The sequence below is a fragment of the Orcinus orca genome, unplaced genomic scaffold (genome assembly GCF_937001465.1).
Source record: "Orcinus orca unplaced genomic scaffold, mOrcOrc1.1 scaffold_134, whole genome shotgun sequence".
Lineage (NCBI taxonomy): Eukaryota > Metazoa > Chordata > Mammalia > Artiodactyla > Delphinidae > Orcinus > Orcinus orca.
The window spans coordinates 373,894-392,902 of record NW_026044033.1 but is presented as its reverse complement, the minus strand read 5'-3'; the positions used below and the strand labels follow the sequence as shown (position 1 = coordinate 392,902).

Below are 19,009 nucleotides of genomic sequence, written 5' to 3'. Positions count from 1 at the left end.
GTGCAACATTCCAGACGCTTTACTAACACTCTCCCAACTTAGAGAGTCAGTGCCTTTAACCTCCTGTTTGGACCAGTTTGCAATTTCTGCGGAAGATGAACAGGAATAGGGAGAACCAATGAGAGACTAGCTGGAGGTGTCTGGACGGGCAAATTTAACTCTCATTTCCCACCAGGAAGAGGAATTAACCAAAGGCTCAGCGTGCCGTGCCGGAACCAGATTAGGGCCTGAAGCAATCCTGCGGTGTTGCGGCCAGCTCACAAGAAAGCAAGTTGAAGAAAGGAGCTCAGGGGCACTGTAATTCACAAACCTGCAGAGTTATAAATGACAGCTATCGTCCAAAAATATACTGAAGTAAGGCTGCCAAGAGGACTTGAAAGCGGGGCAGAATTGCAGGAAACTGATTTCAGGAGGTAGACTGGAATTGCATGGAAAGCATAGGAAAAGAGGCAGAACGTCCACAATGATGCACTTGGCCATAAAGGGCGTATGCGTTTATTTCTGAATATATTCAGGAAAAAACGCATACGCCCTTTTTGGCCAACCAAGCAAGCTTGCAAAGGAAATCTGCACTACAATGAAGTCTCACTTCCGCCCGGTCAAAAGAGCCATCTGAAAAAAGTGTAAAATCCAGAAACTCAGGACAGGCCATGGAGAACTGGGAGACTTGTTATGATGATGGGCGGGATGTAAATTGCCAACAGCCACTCGAGAGAAGTGTATGGTGTTTCCTGAAACATCTAAAAAACCAAGCTACAGAGCCTAGGGCACTTCCACTTATGGTCCTATAGCTTAAGGAAATTAAAATCAAAAAGACACAGCCACCCCAAAGTTTGGGACGGCTCTGTTTTCAAGAACCTCATTTACGGTTCAAGTTCAATATCGCAGAAAGTGAAAACTGGATAAAGAAGTTGTGGTACTTACGTACAATGCAATATCACTCAGCAATGAAATCTATGTCATCAGGGCCGTAGCAGCATAATGAGTGGATTCAGGTATGATGATTCTAACTGAAATAAGTCACACAGAAAAAGAAACATCATAAGATATCACTAATACATGGAATGAAAACTTGGCTACACAGGAACTGGATTACAAAACAGAACAGGGTCTCAAATGTAGAAAACCAACTTATGCTTGCTTAAGGGGAAAGGTGAGTTGGGGTGCTGTATAAAACCAGAGACTGAATTGAGCACAGATAAAGTTCCTTAAGCCAAATATGGAATAGACAAGAGCTACTCCTTGCTCAACGAAATGGACTCAACACACCATATTAAATGCCTAAGAATGTACCTGACTAGTAAGTATCTTAAAACCTATGGATTGCTATGTCTCCGAAAGAGAATCAAGCATGTGTACAGGGGCATAAACGCAGCAGTGATAGGATTGGAGAGGTTCAGTGAGCAAATGAAGACCCTTTGAAGTCATATTGCATGGTACCCATTCCACGGGTCTCAACTCTCCAGGATTAAGGGATTCTTCCTTCAGCTAAAACATGCATGTGGAACCCAGAGTATGATCAACCATGTGATCGGGAGACGTGTTCAAATATGTCTCAGTTTTCGTCCCCTGGTACTCGGGTGCAACATTCCAGATGCTTTACTAACACTCTCCCGACTTGGAGAGTCAGTGCCTTTAACCTCCTGTTTGGCCCAGTTTGCAATTTCTGCGGAAGATGAACAGGAATAGGGAGAACCAATGAGAGACTAGCTGGAGGTGTCTGGACAGGCAAATTTAACTCTCATTTCCTACCAGGAAGAGGAATAAACCAAAGGCTCAGCGTGCCATGCCGGAACCAGATTAGGGCCTGAAGCAATCCTGTGGTGTTGCGGCCAGCTCACATGAAAGCGAGTTGAAGAAAGGAGCTCAGGGGCACTGTAATTCACAAACCTGCAGAGTTATAAATGACAGCTATCGTCCAAAAATATACTGAAGTAAGGCTGCCAAGAGGACTTGAAAGCGGGGCAGAATTGCAGGAAACCGATTTCAGGAGGTAGACTGGAATTGCATTTAAAGCATAGGAAAAGAGGCAGAACGTCGACAATGATGCACTTGGCCAAAAAGTGCGTATGCGTTTTTTCATTCAGGAAAAAACGCATACGCCCTTTTTGGCCAACCAAGCAAGCTTGCAAAGGAAATCTGAACTACAATGAAGTCTCACTTCCCCCCAGTCAAAAGGGCCATCTGAAAAAAGTGTAAAATCCAGAAAGGCAGGACAGGCCATGGAGAACTGGGAGCCTTGTTATGCTGATGGGCGGGATGTAAATTGCCAACAGCCACTATGGTGAAGTGTATGGTGTTTCCTGAAACATCTAAAAAACAAAGCAACAGAGCCTAGGGCACATCCACTTATGGTCCTATAGCTTAGGGAAATTAAAATCAAAAAGACACAGCCACCCCAAAGTTTAGGACGGCTCTGTTTACAAGAACCTCGTTTACGGTACATGTTCAATATCGCAGAAAGAGCAAAATGGGTAAAGAAGTTGTGGTACTTACGTACAATGCAATATCACTCAGCAATGAAATCTATGTCATCAAACCCGTAGTAGCATAATGAGTGTATTCCGGTATGATGATTCTAACTGAAATAAGTCACACAGAAAAAGAAACATCATAAGATATCACTAATACACGGAATGTAAACTTGGCTACACAGGAACTGGATTACAAAACAGAACAGGGTGTCTCTCTATTTAGAAAACCAACTTATGCTTGCTTAAAGGGAAAGGTGAGTTGGGGTGCTGCATAAAACCAGAGATTGAAATGAGCACAGATAAAGTTCCTTAAGCCAAATATGGAATAGACAAGAGTTACTCCTTGTTCAACGAAATGGACTCAACACACCATATCAAACGCCTAAGAATGTACCTGACTAGTAAGTATCTTAAAACCTATGTATTTCTATGTCTCTGAAAGAGAATCAAGCGTGTGTACAGGGGCATAAAAGCAACAGTGATAGGATTGGAGAGGTTCGGTGAGCAAATGAAGACCCTTTGAAGTCATTTTGCATGGTACCCATTCCACGGGTCTCAACTCTCCAGGTTTAAGGGATTCTTCCTTCAGCTAAAACATGCATGTGGAAGCCAGAGTATGATCAACCGTGTGATCGGGAGACGTGTTCCAATATGTCTCAGTTCTCGTCCCCTGGTACTCGGGTGCAACATTCCAGACGCTTTACTAACACTCTCCCGATTTGGAGAGTCAGTGCCTTTAACCTCCTGTTTGGCCCAGTTTGCAATTGCTGCGGAAGATGAACAGGAGTACGGAGAACCAATGAGAGACTAGCTGGAGGTGTCTGGACGGGCAAATTTAACTCTCATATCCCACCAGGAAGAGGAATTAACCAAAGGCTCAGCGTGCCGTGCCGGAACCAGATTAGGGCCTGAAGCAATCCTGCGGTGTTGCGGCCAGCTCACAAGAAAGCGAGTTGAAGAAAGGAGCTCAGGGGCACTGTAATTCACAAACCTGCAGAGTTATAAATGACAGGTATCGTCCAAAAGTATACTGAAGTAAGGCTGCCAAGAGGACTTGAAATCGGGGCAGAATTGCAGGAAACCGATTTCAGGAGGTAGACTGGAATTGCATTTAAAGCATAGGAAAAGAGGCAGAACGTCCACAATGATGCACTTGGCCAAAAAGGGCGTATGCGTTTTTTCCTGAATATATTCAGGAAAAAACGCATACGCCCTTTTTGGCCAACCAAGCAAGCTTGCAAAGGAAATCTGCACTACAATGAAGTCTCACTTCCCCCCGGTCAAAAGGGCCATCTGAAAAAAGTGTAAAATCCAGAAAGGCAGGACAGGCCATGGAGAACTGGGAGCCTTGTTATGCTGATGGGCGGGATGTAAATTGCCAACAGCCACTCGGGAGAAGTGTATGGTGTTTCCTGAAACATCTAAAAAACAAAGCAACAGAGCCTAGGGCACTTCCACTTATGGTCCTATAGCTTACGGAAATTAAAATCAAAAAGACACCGCCACCCCAAAGTTTGGGACGGCTCTGTTTACAAGAACCTCGTTTACGGTACAAGTTCAATATCGCAGAAAGTGGAAAATAGATAAAGAAGTTGTGGTACTTACGTAGAATGCAATATCACTCAGGAATGAAATCTATGTCATCAGGCCCGTAGCAGCATAATGAGTGGATTCAGGTATGATGATTCTAACTGAAATAAGTCACACAGAAAAAGAAACATCATAAGATATCACTAATACACGGAATGTAAACTTTGCTACACAAGAACTGAATTACAGAACAAAACAGGGTCTCAAATTTAGAAAACCAACTTATGCTTGCTTAAGGGTAAAGGTGAGTTGGGGTGCTGCATAAAACCAGAGATTGAAATGAGCACAGATAAAGTTCCTTAAGCCAAATATGGAATAGACAAGAGCTACTCCTTGCTCAACGAAATGGACTCAACACCCTATATTAAACGCCTAAGAATGTACCCGACTAGTAAGTATCTTAAAACCTATGGATTGCTATGTCTCTGAAAGAGAATCCAGCCTGTGTACAGGGGCATAAACGTAGCAGTGATAGTATTGGAGAGGTTCGGTGAGCAAATGAAGACCCTTTGAAGTCATATTGCATGGTACCCATTCCACGGGTCTCAACTCTCCAGGTTTAAGGGATTCTTCCTTCAGCTAAAACATGCATGTGGAACCCAGAGTATGATCAACCGTGTGATTGGGAGACGTGTTCGAATATGTCTCAGTTTTTGTCCCCTGGTACTCGGGTGCAACATTCCAGACGCTTTACTAACACTCTCCCGACTTGGAGAGTCAGTGCCTTTAACCTCCTGTTTGGCCAGTATGAAATTTCTGCGGAATATTTCCAGGAATAGGGAGAACCAATGAGAGACTAGCTGGAGGTGTCTGGATGGGCAAATTTAACTCTCATTTCCCACCAGGAAGAGGAATTAACCAAAGGCTCAGCGTGCCGTGCCGGAACAAGATTAGGGCCTGAAGCAATCCTGCGGTGTTGCGGCCAGCTCACAAGAAAGCGAGTTGAAGAAAGGAGCTCAGGGGCACTGAAATTCACAAACCTGCAGAGTTATAAATGACAGCTATCGTCCAAAAATATACTGAAGTAAGGCTGCCAAGAGGACTTGAAAGCAGGGCAGAATTGCAGGAAACCGATTTCAGGAGGTAGACTGGAATTGCATTTAAAGCATAGGAAAAGAGGCAGAACGTGGACAATGATGCACTTGGCCAAAAAGGGCGTATGCGATTTTTCCTGAATATATTCAGGAAAACACGCATACGCCCTTTTTGGTCAACCAAGCAATTTTGCAAAGGAAATCTGCACTACAATGAAGTCTCACTTCCCCCGGGTCAAAAGGGCCATCTGAAAAAAGTGTAAAATCCAGAAAGGCAGGAGAGGCCATGGAGAACTGGGAGCCTTGTTATGCTGATGGGCAGGATGTAAATTGCCAACAGCCACTCGGGAGAAGTGTATGGTGTTTCCTGAAACAAATAAAAAAGAAAGCAACAGAGCCTAGGGCACTTCCACTTATGGTCCTATAGGTTAGGGAAATTAAAATCAAAACGACACAGCCACCCCAAAATTTGGGATGGCTCTGTTTATAAGAACCTCGTTTACGGTACAAGTTCAATATCGCAGAAAGCGAAAAATGGATGAAGAAGTTGCGGTACTTACGTACAATGCAATATCACTCAGGAATGAAATCTATGTCATCAGGCCCGTAGCAGCATAATGAGTGGATTCAGGTATGATGATTCTAACTGAAATAAGTCACACAGAAAAAGAAACATCATAAGATGTCACTAATACACAGAATGTAAAGTTGCCTACACAGGAACTGGATTACAAAACAGAACAGGGTCTCAAATTCAGAAAACCAACTTATGCTTGCTTAAGGGGAAAGGTGAGTTGGGGTGCTGCATAAAACCAGAGATTGAAATGAGCACAGATAAAGTTCCTTAAGCCTAATATGTAACATACAAGAGCTACTCCTTCCTCAACGAGATGGACTCAACACCCCATATTTAACGACTAATAATGTACCTGACTAGTAAGTATCTTAAAACCTATGTATTGCTATGTCTCTGAAAGAGAATCCAGCATGTGTACAGTGGCATAAACGCAGCAGTGATAGGATTGGAGAGGTTCAGTGAGCAAACGAAGACCCTTTGAAGTCATATTGCATGGTACCCATTCCACGGGTCTCAACTCTCCAGGTTTAAGGGATTCTTCCTTCAGCTAAAACATGCATGTGGAACCCAGAGTATGATCAACCATGTGATCGGGAGACGTGTTCTACTATGTCTCCGTTTTCGTCCCCTGGTACTCGGGTACAACATTCCAGACGCTTTACTAACACTCTCCCGACTTGGTGAGTCAGTGCCTTGAACCTCCTGTTTGGCCCAGTTTGCAATTTCTGCGGAAGATGAACAGGAATAAGGAGGACCAATGAGAGACTAGCTGGAGGTGTCTGGACGGAAAAACTTAACTCTCATTTCCCACCAGGAAGAGGAATTAACCAAAGGCTCAGCGTGCCATGCCGGAACAAGATTAGGGCCTGAAGCAATCCTGCGGTGTTGCGGCCAGCTCACAAGAAAGCGAGTTGAAGAAAGGAGCTCAGGGGCACTGTAATTCACAAACCTGCAGAGTCATAAATGACAGCTATCGTCCACAAATATACTGAAGTAAGGCTGCCAAGAGGACTTGAAAGTGGGGCAGAATTGCAGGAAACCGATTTCAGGAGGTAGACTGGAATTGCATTTAAAGCATAGGAAAAGAGGCAGAACGTCGACAATGATGCACTTGGCCAAAAAGGGCGTATGCGTTTTTTCCTGAATATATTCAGGAAAAAACGCATACGCCCTTTTTGGCCAACCAAGCAAGCTTGCAAAGGAAATCTGCACTACAATGAAGTCTCACTTCCCCCGGTCAAAAGGGCCATCTGAAAAAAGTGTAAAATCCAGAAAGGCAGGACAGGCCATGGAGAACTGGGAGCCTTGTTATGCTGATGGGTGGGATGTAAATTGCCAACAGCCACTTGGGAGAAGTGTATGGTGTTTCCTGAAACATCTAAAAAACAAAGCAACAGAGCCTAGGGCACTTCCACTTATGGTCCTATAGCTTAGGGAAATTAAAAGCAAAAAGACACAGCCACCCCAAAGTTTGGGACGGCTCTGTGTACAAGAACCTCGTTAACGGTACAACTTCAATATCGCAGAAAGCAAAAAATGGATAAACAAGTTGTGGTACTTATTTACAATGCAATATCACTCAGCAATGAAATCTATGTCATCAGGCCAGTAGCAGCATAATGAGTGGATTTAGGTATGATGATTCTAACTGAAATAAGTCACACAGAAAAAGAAACATCATAAGATATCACTAATACACGGAATGTAAACTTGGCTACACAGGAACTGAATTACAAAACAGAACAGGGTCTCAAATTTAGAAAACCAACTTATGCTTGCTTAAGGGAAAGATGAGATGGCGTGCTGCATAAAACCAGAGATAGAAATGAGCACAGATAAAGTTCCTTAAGCCAAATATGTAATAGACGAGACCTATTCCTTGCTCAATGAAATGCACTCAACACCCCTATTAAACGCCTAAGAATGTACCTGACTAGTAAGTATCTTAAAACCTATGGATTGCTGTGTCTCCGAAAGAGAATCAAGCGTGTGTACAGGGGCATAAACGCAGTAGTGATAGGATTGGAGAGGTTCAGTGAGCAAATGAAGACCCTTTGAAGTCATATTGCATGGTATCCATTCCACGGGTCTCAACTCTCCAGGTTTAAGGGATTCTTCCTTCAGCTAAAACATGCATGTGGAACCCAGAGTATGATCAACCGTGTGATCGGGAGACGTGTTCAAATATGTCTCAGTTTTCGTCCCCTGGTAATCGGGTGCAACATTCCAGACGCTTAACTAACACTCTCCTGACTTGGAGAGTCACTGCCTTTAACCTCCTGTTTGGCCCAGTTTGCAATTTCTGCGGAAGATGAACAGGAATAGGGAGAACCAATGAGAGACTAGCTGGAGGTGTCTGGACGGGCAAATTTAACTCTCATTTCCCACCAGGAAGAGGAATTAACCAAAGGCTCAGCGTGCCGTGCCGCAACCAGATTAGGGCCTGAAGCAATCCTGCGGTGTTGCGGCCAGCTCACAAGAAAGCGAGTTGAAGAAAGGAGCTCAGGGGCACTGTAATTCACAATCCTGCAGAGTTATAAATGACAGCTATCGTCCAGAAATGTACTGAAGTAAGGCTGCCAAGAGGACTTGAAGTGGGGCAGAATTGCAGGAAACCGATTTCAGGAGGTAGACTGGAATTGCATTTAAAGCATAGGAAAAGAGGCAGAACGTCGGCAATGATGCACTTGGCCAAAAAGGGTGTATGCGTTTTTTCCTGAATATGTTCAGGAAAAAACGCATACGCACTTTTTGGCCAACCAAGCAAGCTGGCAAAGGGAATCTGCACTACAATGAAGTCTCACTTCCCCCCGGTCAAAAGGGCCATCTGAAAAAAGTGTAAAATCAAGAAAGGCAGGACAGGCCATGGAGAACTGGGAGCCTTGTTATGCTGATGGGCGGGATATAAATTGCCAACAGCCACTCGGGAGAAGTGTATGGTGTTTCCTGAAACATCTAAAAAACAAAGCAACAGAGCCTAGGGCACTTCCACTTATGGTCCTATAGCTTAGGGAAATTAAAAGCAAAAAGACACAGCCACCCCAAAGTTTGGGACGGCTCTGTTTACAAGAACCTCGTTTAAGGTACAAGTTCAATGTCACAGAAAGGGAAGAATGGATAAAGAAGTTGTGGTACTTACGTACAATGCAATATCACTCAGCAATGAAATCTATGTCATCAGGCCTGTAGCAGCATAATGAGTGGATTCAGGTATGATGATTCTAACTGAAATAAGTCACACAGAAAAAGAAACATCATAAGATATCACTAATACACGGAATGTAAACTTGGCTACACAGGAACTGGATTACAAAACAGAAGAGGGTCTCAAATGTAGAAAACCAACTTATGCTTGCTTAAGGGGAAAGGTGAGTTGGGGTGCTGCATAAAACCAGAGATTGAAATGAACACAGATAAAGTTCCTTAAGCCAAATATGGAATAGACAAGAGCTACTCCTTGCTGAACGAAATGGACTCAACACCCCATATTAAACGCCTAAGAATGTACCTGACTAGTAAGTATCTTAAAACCTATGGATTGCTATGTCTCTGAAAGAGAATCCAGCATGTGTACAGGGGCACAAACGCAGCAGTGATAGGATTGGAGAGGTTCGGTGAGCAAACTAAGACCCTTTGAAATCATATTGCATGGTACCCATTCCACGGGTCTCAACTCTCCAGGTTTAAGGGATTCTTCCTTCAGCTAAAACATGCATGTGGAACCCAGAGTATGATCAACCTTGTGATCGGGAGACGTGTTCCAATATGTCTCAGATCTCGTCCCCTGGTACTCAGGTGCAACATTCCAGACGCTTAACTAACACTCTCCCGACATGGAGAGTCAGTGCCTTTAACCTCCTGTTTGGCCCAGTTTGCAATTTCTGCGGAAGATGAACAGGAATAGGGAGAACCAATGAGAGACTAGCTGGCGGTGTCTGGACGGGCAAATTTAACTCTCATTTCCCACCAGGAAGAGGAATTAACCAAAGGTTCAGCTTGCCGTGCCGGAACCAGATTATTGCCCGAAGCAATCATGCGGTGTTGCGGCCAGCTCACAAGAAAGCGAGTTGAAGAAAGGAGCTCAGGGGCACTGTAATTCAAAAACCTGCAGAGTTATAAATGACAGCTATCGTCCAAACATATACTGAAGTAAGGCTGCCAAGAGGACTTGAAAGCGGGGCAGAATTGCAGGAAACCGATTTCAGGAGGTAGACTGGAATTGCATTTAAAGCATAGGAAAAGAGGCAGAACGTCCACAATGATGCACTTGGCCAAAAAGGGCGTATGCGTTTTTTCCTGAATATATTCAGGAAAAAACGCATACGCCCTTTTTGGCCAACCAAGCAAGCTTGCAAAGGAAATCTGCACTACAATGAAGTATCACTTCCCCCCGGTCAAAAGGGCCATCTGAAAAAAGTGTAAAATCCAGAAAGGCAGGACAGGCCATGGAGAACTGGGAGCCTTGTTATGCTGATGGGCGGGATGTAAATTGCCAACAGCCACTCGGGAGAAGTGTATGGTGTTTCCTGAAACATCTAAAAAACAAAGCAACAGAGCCTAGGGCACTTCCACTTATGGTCCTATAGCTTACGGAAATTAAAATCAAAAAGACACCGCCACCCCAAAGTTTGGGACGGCTCTGTTTACAAGAACCTCGTTTACGGTACAAGTTCAATATCGCAGAAAGTGGAAAATAGATAAAGAAGTTGTGGTACTTACGTAGAATGCAATATCACTCAGGAATGAAATCTATGTCATCAGGCCCGTAGCAGCATAATGAGTGGATTCAGGTATGATGATTCTAACTGAAATAAGTCACACAGAAAAAGAAACATCATAAGATATCACTAATACACGGAATGTAAACTTTGCTACACAAGAACTGAATTACAGAACAAAACAGGGTCTCAAATTTAGAAAACCAACTTATGCTTGCTTAAGGGTAAAGGTGAGTTGGGGTGCTGCATAAAACCAGAGATTGAAATGAGCACAGATAAAGTTCCTTAAGCCAAATATGGAATAGACAAGAGCTACTCCTTGCTCAACGAAATGGACTCAACACCCTATATTAAACGCCTAAGAATGTACCCGACTAGTAAGTATCTTAAAACCTATGGATTGCTATGTCTCTGAAAGAGAATCCAGCCTGTGTACAGGGGCATAAACGTAGCAGTGATAGTATTGGAGAGGTTCGGTGAGCAAATGAAGACCCTTTGAAGTCATATTGCATGGTACCCATTCCACGGGTCTCAACTCTCCAGGTTTAAGGGATTCTTCCTTCAGCTAAAACATGCATGTGGAACCCAGAGTATGATCAACCGTGTGATCGGGAGACGTGTTCGAATATGTCTCAGTTTTTGTACCCTGGTACTCGGGTGCAACATTCCAGACGCTTTACTAACACTCTCCCGACTTGGAGAGTCAGTGCCTTTAACCTCCTGTTTGGCCAGTATGAAATTTCTGCGGAATATTTCCAGGAATAGGGAGAACCAATGAGAGACTAGCTGGAGGTGTCTGGATGGGCAAATTTAACTCTCATTTCCCACCAGGAAGAGGAATTAACCAAAGGCTCAGCGTGCCGTGCCGGAACAAGATTAGGGCCTGAAGCAATCCTGCGGTGTTGCGGCCAGCTCACAAGAAAGCGAGTTGAAGAAAGGAGCTCAGGGGCACTGAAATTCACAAACCTGCAGAGTTATAAATGACAGCTATCGTCCAAAAATATACTGAAGTAAGGCTGCCAAGAGGACTTGAAAGCGGGGCAGAATTGCAGGAAACCGATTTCAGGAGGTAGACTGGAATTGCATTTAAAGCATAGGAAAAGAGGCAGAACGTGGACAATGATGCACTTGGCCAAAAAGGGCGTATGCGATTTTTCCTGAATATATTCAGGAAAACACGCATACGCCCTTTTTGGTCAACCAAGCAATTTTGCAAAGGAAATCTGCACTACAATGAAGTCTCACTTCCCCCGGGTCAAAAGGGCCATCTGAAAAAAGTGTAAAATCCAGAAAGGCAGGAGAGGCCATGGAGAACTGGGAGCCTTGTTATGCTGATGGGCAGGATGTAAATTGCCAACAGCCACTCGGGAGAAGTGTATGGTGTTTCCTGAAACAAATAAAAAACAAAGCAACAGAGCCTAGGGCACTTCCACTTATGGTCCTATAGGTTAGGGAAATTAAAATCAAAACGACACAGCCACCCCAAAATTTGGGATGGCTCTGTTTATAAGAACCTCGTTTACGGTACAAGTTCAATATCGCAGAAAGCGAAAAATGGATGAAGAAGTTGCGGTACTTACGTACAATGCAATATCACTCAGGAATGAAATCTATGTCATCAGGCCCGTAGCAGCATAATGAGTGGATTCAGGTATGATGATTCTAACTGAAATAAGTCACACAGAAAAAGAAACATCATAAGATGTCACTAATACACAGAATGTAAAGTTGCCTACACAGGAACTGGATTACAAAACAGAACAGGGTCTCAAATTCAGAAAACCAACTTATGCTTGCTTAAGGGGAAAGGTGAGTTGGGGTGCTGCATAAAACCAGAGATTGAAATGAGCACAGATAAAGTTCCTTAAGCCTAATATGTAACATACAAGAGCTACTCCTTCCTCAACGAGATGGACTCAACACCCCATATTTAACGACTAATAATGTACCTGACTAGTAAGTATCTTAAAACCTATGTATTGCTATGTCTCTGAAAGAGAATCCAGCATGTGTACAGTGGCATAAACGCAGCAGTGATAGGATTGGAGAGGTTCAGTGAGCAAACGAAGACCCTTTGAAGTCATATTGCATGGTACCCATTCCACGGGTCTCAACTCTCCAGGTTTAAGGGATTCTTCCTTCAGCTAAAACATGCATGTGGAACCCAGAGTATGATCAACCATGTGATCGGGAGACGTGTTCTACTATGTCTCCGTTTTCGTCCCCTGGTACTCGGGTACAACATTCCAGACGCTTTACTAACACTCTCCCGACTTGGTGAGTCAGTGCCTTGAACCTCCTGTTTGGCCCAGTTTGCAATTTCTGCGGAAGATGAACAGGAATAGGGAGGACCAATGAGAGACTAGCTGGAGGTGTCTGGACGGAAAAACTTAACTCTCATTTCCCACCAGGAAGAGGAATTAACCAAAGGCTCAGCGTGCCATGCCGGAACAAGATAAGGGCCTGAAGCAATCCTGCGGTGTTGCGGCCAGCTCACAAGAAAGCGAGTTGAAGAAAGGAGCTCAGGGGCACTGTAATTCACAAACCTGCAGAGTCATAAATGACAGCTATCGTCCACAAATATACTGAAGTAAGGCTACGAAGAGGACTTGAAAGTGGGGCAGAATTGCAGGAAACCGATTTCAGGAGGTAGACTGGAATTGCATTTAAAGCATAGGAAAAGAGGCAGAACGTCGGCAATGATGCACTTGGCCAAAAAGGGTGTATGCGTTTTTTCCTGAATATGTTCAGGAAAAAACGCATACGCACTTTTTGGCCAACCAAGCAAGCTGGCAAAGGGAATCTGCACTACAATGAAGTCTCACTTCCCCCCGGTCAAAAGGGCCATCTGAAAAAAGTGTAAAATCAAGAAAGGCAGGACCGGCCATGGAGAACTGGGAGCCTTGTTATGCTGATGGGCGGGATATAAATTGCCAACAGCCACTCGGGAGAAGTGTATGGTGTTTCCTGAAACATCTAAAAAACAAAGCAACAGAGCCTAGGGCACTTCCACTTATGGTCCTATAGCTTAGGGAAATTAAAAGCAAAAAGACACAGCCACCCCAAAGTTTGGGACGGCTCTGTTTACAAGAACCTCGTTTAAGGTACAAGTTCAATGTCACAGAAAGGGAAGAATGGATAAAGAAGTTGTGGTACTTACGTACAATGCAATATCACTCAGCAATGAAATCTATGTCATCAGGCCTGTAGCAGCATAATGAGTGGATTCAGGTATGATGATTCTAACTGAAATAAGTCACACAGAAAAAGAAACATCATAAGATATCACTAATACACGGAATGTAAACTTGGCTACACAGGAACTGGATTACAAAACAGAAGAGGGTCTCAAATGTAGAAAACCAACTTATGCTTGCTTAAGGGGAAAGGTGAGTTGGGGTGCTGCATAAAACCAGAGATTGAAATGAACACAGATAAAGTTCCTTAAGCCAAATATGGAATAGACAAGAGCTACTCCTTGCTGAACGAAATGGACTCAACACCCCATATTAAACGCCTAAGAATGTACCTGACTAGTAAGTATCTTAAAACCTATGGATTGCTATGTCTCTGAAAGAGAATCCAGCATGTGTACAGGGGCACAAACGCAGCAGTGATAGGATTGGAGAGGTTCGGTGAGCAAACTAAGACCCTTTGAAATCATATTGCATGGTACCCATTCCACGGGTCTCAACTCTCCAGGTTTAAGGGATTCTTCCTTCAGCTAAAACATGCATGTGGAACCCAGAGTATGATCAACCTTGTGATCGGGAGACGTGTTCCAATATGTCTCAGATCTCGTCCCCTGGTACTCAGGTGCAACATTCCAGACGCTTAACTAACACTCTCCCGACATGGAGAGTCAGTGCCTTTAACCTCCTGTTTGGCCCAGTTTGCAATTTCTGCGGAAGATGAACAGGAATAGGGAGAACCAATGAGAGACTAGCTGGAGGTCTCTGGACGGGCAAATTTAACTCTCATTTCCCACCAGGAAGAGGAATTAACCAAAGGTTCAGCTTGCCGTGCCGGAACCAGATTATTGCCCGAAGCAATCATGCGGTGTTGCGGCTAGCTCACAAGAAAGCGAGTTGAAGAAAGGAGCTCAGGGGCACTGTAATTCAAAAACCTGCAGAGTTATAAATGACAGCTATCGTCCAAACATATACTGAAGTAAGGCTGCCAAGAGGACTTGAAAGCGGGGCAGAATTGCAGGAAACCGATTTCAGGAGGTAGACTGGAATTGCATTTAAAGCATAGGAAAAGAGGCAGAACGTCGACAATGATGCACTTGGCCAAAAAGGGCGTACGTGTTTTTTCCTGCAGGAAAAAACGCATACGCCCTTTTTGGCCAACCAAGCAAGCTTGCAAAGGAAATCTGCACTACAATGAAGTCTCACTTCCACCCGGTCAAAAGGGCCATCTGAAAAAAGTGTAAAATCCAGAAAGGCAGGACCGGCCATGGAGAACTCAGAGCCTTGTTATGCTGATGGGTGGGATGTAAATTGCCAACAGCCACTATTGTGAAGTGTATGGTGTTTCCTGAAACATCTAAAAAACAAAGCAACAGAGCCTAGGGCACATCCACTTATGGTCCTATAGGTTAGGGAAATTAAAATGAAAAAGACACAGCCACCCCAAAGTTTGGGACGGCTCTGTTTACAAGAACCTCGTTTATGGTACAAGTTCAATATCGCAGAAAGTGAAAAATGGATAAAGAAGTTGTGGTACTTACGTACAATGCAATATCACTCAGCAATGAAATCTATGTCATCAGGCCCATAGCAGCATAGAGTGGATTCAGGTATGATGATTCTAACTGAAATAAGTCACACAGAAAAAGAAACATCATAATATATCACTAATACACCGAATGTAAACTTGGCTACACAGGAACTGGATTACAAAACAGAACAGGGTCTCAAATTTAGAAAACCAACATATGCTTGCTTAAGGGGAAAGGTGAGTTGGGGTGCTGCATAAAACCAGAGATTGAAATGAGCACAGATAAAGTTCCTGAAGCCAATTATGTAATAGACAAGAGCTATTCCTTGCTCAACGAATTGTACTCAGCACCACATATTAAACACATAAGAATGTACCTAACTAGTAGAGTATCTTAAAACCTATGGATTGCTATGGCTCTGAAAGTGAATCAAGTATGTGTACAGGGACATAAACGCAGCAGTGATAGGATTGGAGAAGTTCTGTGAGCAAATGAAGACCCTTGAAGTCATATTGTATGGAAACCATTCCACGGGTCTCAACTCTCCAGGTTTAAGGGATTCTTCCTTCAGCTAAAACATGCATGTGGAACCCAGAGTATGATCAACCGTGTGATCGGAAGACGTTCTCAAATATGTCTCCGTTTTCGTCCCCTGGTACTCGGGTGCAACATTCCAGATGCTTTACTAACACTCTCCCGACTTGGAGAGTCAGTGCGTTTAACCTCCTGTTTGGCCCAGTTTGCAATTTCTGCGGAAGATGAACAGGAATAGGGAGAACCAATGGGAGACTAGCTGGAGGTTTCTGGACGGGCAAATTTAACTCTCATTTCCCACCAGGAAGAGGAATTAACCAAAGGCTCAGCGTGCCATGCCGGAAACAGATTAGGGCCTGAAGCAATCCTGCGGTGTTGCGGCCAGCTCACAAGAAAGCGAGTTGAAGAAAGGAGCTCAGGGCCACTGTAATTCACAAACCTGCAGAGTTATAAATGACAGCTATCGTCCAAAAATATACTGAAGTAAGGCTGCCAAGAGGACTTGAAAGCGGGCCAGAATTGCAGGAAACCGATTTCAGGAGGTAGACAGGAATTGCATTTAAAGCACAGGAAAAGAGGCAGAACGTCGACAATGATGCACTTGGCCAAAAAGGGCGTATGCGTTTTTTCCTGAATATATTCAGGAAAAAACGCATACGCCCTTTTTGGCCAACCAAGCAAGATTGCAAAGGAAATCTGCACTACAATGAAGTCTCACTTCCCCCGGTCAAAAGGGCCATCTGAAAAAAGTGTAAAATCCAGAAAGGCAGGACAGGCCATGGAGAACTGGGAGCCTTGTTATGCTGATGGGCGGGATGTAAATTGCCAACAGCCACTCCGGAGAAGTGTATGGTGTTTCCTGAAACATCTAAAAAACAAAGCAACAGAGCCTAGGGCACTTCCACTTATGGTCCTATAGCTTAGGGAAATTAAAATCAAAAAGACACAGCCACCCCAAAGTTTGGGACGGCTCTGTTTACAAGAAACTCTTTTACGATACAAGTTCAATATCGCAGAAAGTGAAAAATGGATAAAGAAGTTGTGGTACTTACGTACAATGCAATATCACTCAGCAATGAAACCTATGTCATCAGGCCCATAGCAGCATAATGAGTTGATTCAGGTATGATGATTCTAACTGAAATAAGTCACACAGAAATAGAAACATCATAAGACATCACTAATACACGGAATGTAAACTTGGCTACACAGGAACTGGATTACAAAACAGAACAGGGTCTCAAATGTAGAAAACCAACTTATGCTTGCTTAAGGGGAAAGGTGAGTTGGCATGCTGCATAAAACCAGAGATTGAAATGAGCACAGATAAAGTTCCTTAAGCCAAATATGGAATAGACAAGAGCTACTCCTGGCTCAACGAAATGGACTCAACACCCCATATTAAACGCCTAAGAATGTACCTGACTAGTAAGTATCTTAAAACCTATGGATTGCTATGTCTCCGAAAGAGAATCAAGCATGTGTACAGGGGCATAAACGCAGCAGTGATAGGATTGGAGAGGTTCGGTGAGCAAATGAAGACCCTTTGAAGTCATATTGCATGGTACTCATGCCACGGGTCTCAACTCTCCAGGTTTAAGGGATTCTTCCTTCAGCTAAAACATGCATGTGGAACCCAGAGTATGATCAACCGTGTGATCGGGAGACGTGTTCAAATATGTCTCAGTTTTCGTCCCCTGGTACTCGGGTGCAACATTCCAGACGCTTTACTAACACTCTCCCGACTTGCAGAGTCAGTGCCTTTAACCTCCTGTTTGGCCCAGTTTGCAATTTCTGCGGAAGATGAACAGGAATAGGGAGAACCAATGAGAGACTAGCTGGAGGTGTCTGGACGGGCAAATTTAACTCTCATTTCCCACCAGGAAGAGGAATTAACCAAAGGCTCAGCGTGCCGTGCCGGAACCAGATTAGGGCCTGAAGCAATCCTGCGGTGTTGCGGCCAGCTCACAAGAAAGCGAGTTGAAGAAAGGAGCTCAGGGGCACTGTAATTCACAAACCTGCAGAGTTATAAATGACAGCTATCGTCCAAAAATATACTGAAGTAAGGCTGCCAAGAGGACTTGAAAGCGGGGCAGAATTGCAGGAAACCGATTTCAGGAGGTAGACTGGAATTGCATTTAAAGCATAGGAAAAGAGGCAGAACCTCCCCAATGATGCACTTGGCCCAAAAGGGCATATGCGTTTTTTCCTGAATATATTCAGGTAAAAACGCATATGCCCTTTTTGGCCAACCAAGCAAGCTTGCAAAGGAAATGTGCACTACAATGAAGTCTCAATTCCCCCCGGTCAAAAGGGCCATCTGAAAAAAGTGTAATATCCAGAAAGGCAGGACAGGCCATGGAGAACTGGGAACCTTGTTATGCTGATGCGCGGGATGTAAATTGCCAACAGCCACTGGGGAGAAGTGTATGGTGTTTCCTGAAACATCTAAAAAACAAAGCAACAGAGCCTAGGGCACTTCCACTTATGGTCCTATAGCTTAGGGAAATTAAAATCAAAAAGACACAGCTACCCCAAAATTTGGGACGGCTCTGTTTACAAGAACCTCGTTTACGGTACAAGTTCAATACCGCAGAAAGTGAAAACTGGATAAAGACGTTGTGGTACTTACGTACAATGCAATATCACTCAGCAATGAAATCTATGTCATCAGGCCCATAGCAGCATAATGAGTGGATTCAGGTATGATGATTCTAACTGAAATAAGTCACACAGAAATAGAAATATCATAAGACATCACTAATACACGGAATGTAAACTTGGCTACACAGGAACTGGATTACAAAACAGAACAGGGTCTCAAATGTAGAAAACCAACTTATGCTTGCTTAAGGGGAAAGGTGAGTTGGGGTGCTGCATAAAACCAGAGATTGTAATGAGCACAGATAAAGTTCCTTAAGCCAAATATGGAATAGACAAGAGCTACTCCTTGCTCAACGAAATGGACTCAACACCCCATATTAAACGCCTAAGAATGTACCTGACTAGTAAGTATCTTAAAACCTATGGATTGCTATGTCTCCGAAATAGAATGAAGCGTGTGTACAGGGGCATAAACGCAGCAGTGATAGGATTGGAGAGGTTCGGTGAGCAAATGAAGACCCTTTGAAGTCATATTGCATGGTACCCATTCCACGGGTCTCAACTCTCCAGGTTTAACGGATTCTTCCTTCAGCTAAAACATGCATGTGGAACCCAGAGTATGATCAACCATGTGATCGGGAGATGTGTTCAAATATGTCTCAGTTTTCGTCCCCTGGTACTCGGGTGCAACATTCCAGATGCTTTACTAACACTCTCCCGACTTGGAGAGTCAGTGCCTTTAACCTCCTGTTTGG

General features: G+C 43.9%; 1 long non-coding RNA gene across 3 annotated transcripts in view; it reads left to right on the top strand.

Annotated features, from left to right (window-relative positions):
- The window catches only part of LOC125963358 (uncharacterized), a 437,328-nt gene that overhangs the window by 162,949 nt on the left and 255,370 nt on the right, over nt 1-19,009 (top strand). For all 3 annotated transcript variants that reach the window (XR_007475218.1, XR_007475219.1, XR_007475220.1), the window contains exon 2: nt 15,856-15,915. This is a non-coding gene — a long non-coding RNA (uncharacterized LOC125963358). The remainder of the gene's footprint in view (nt 1-15,855; nt 15,916-19,009) is intronic.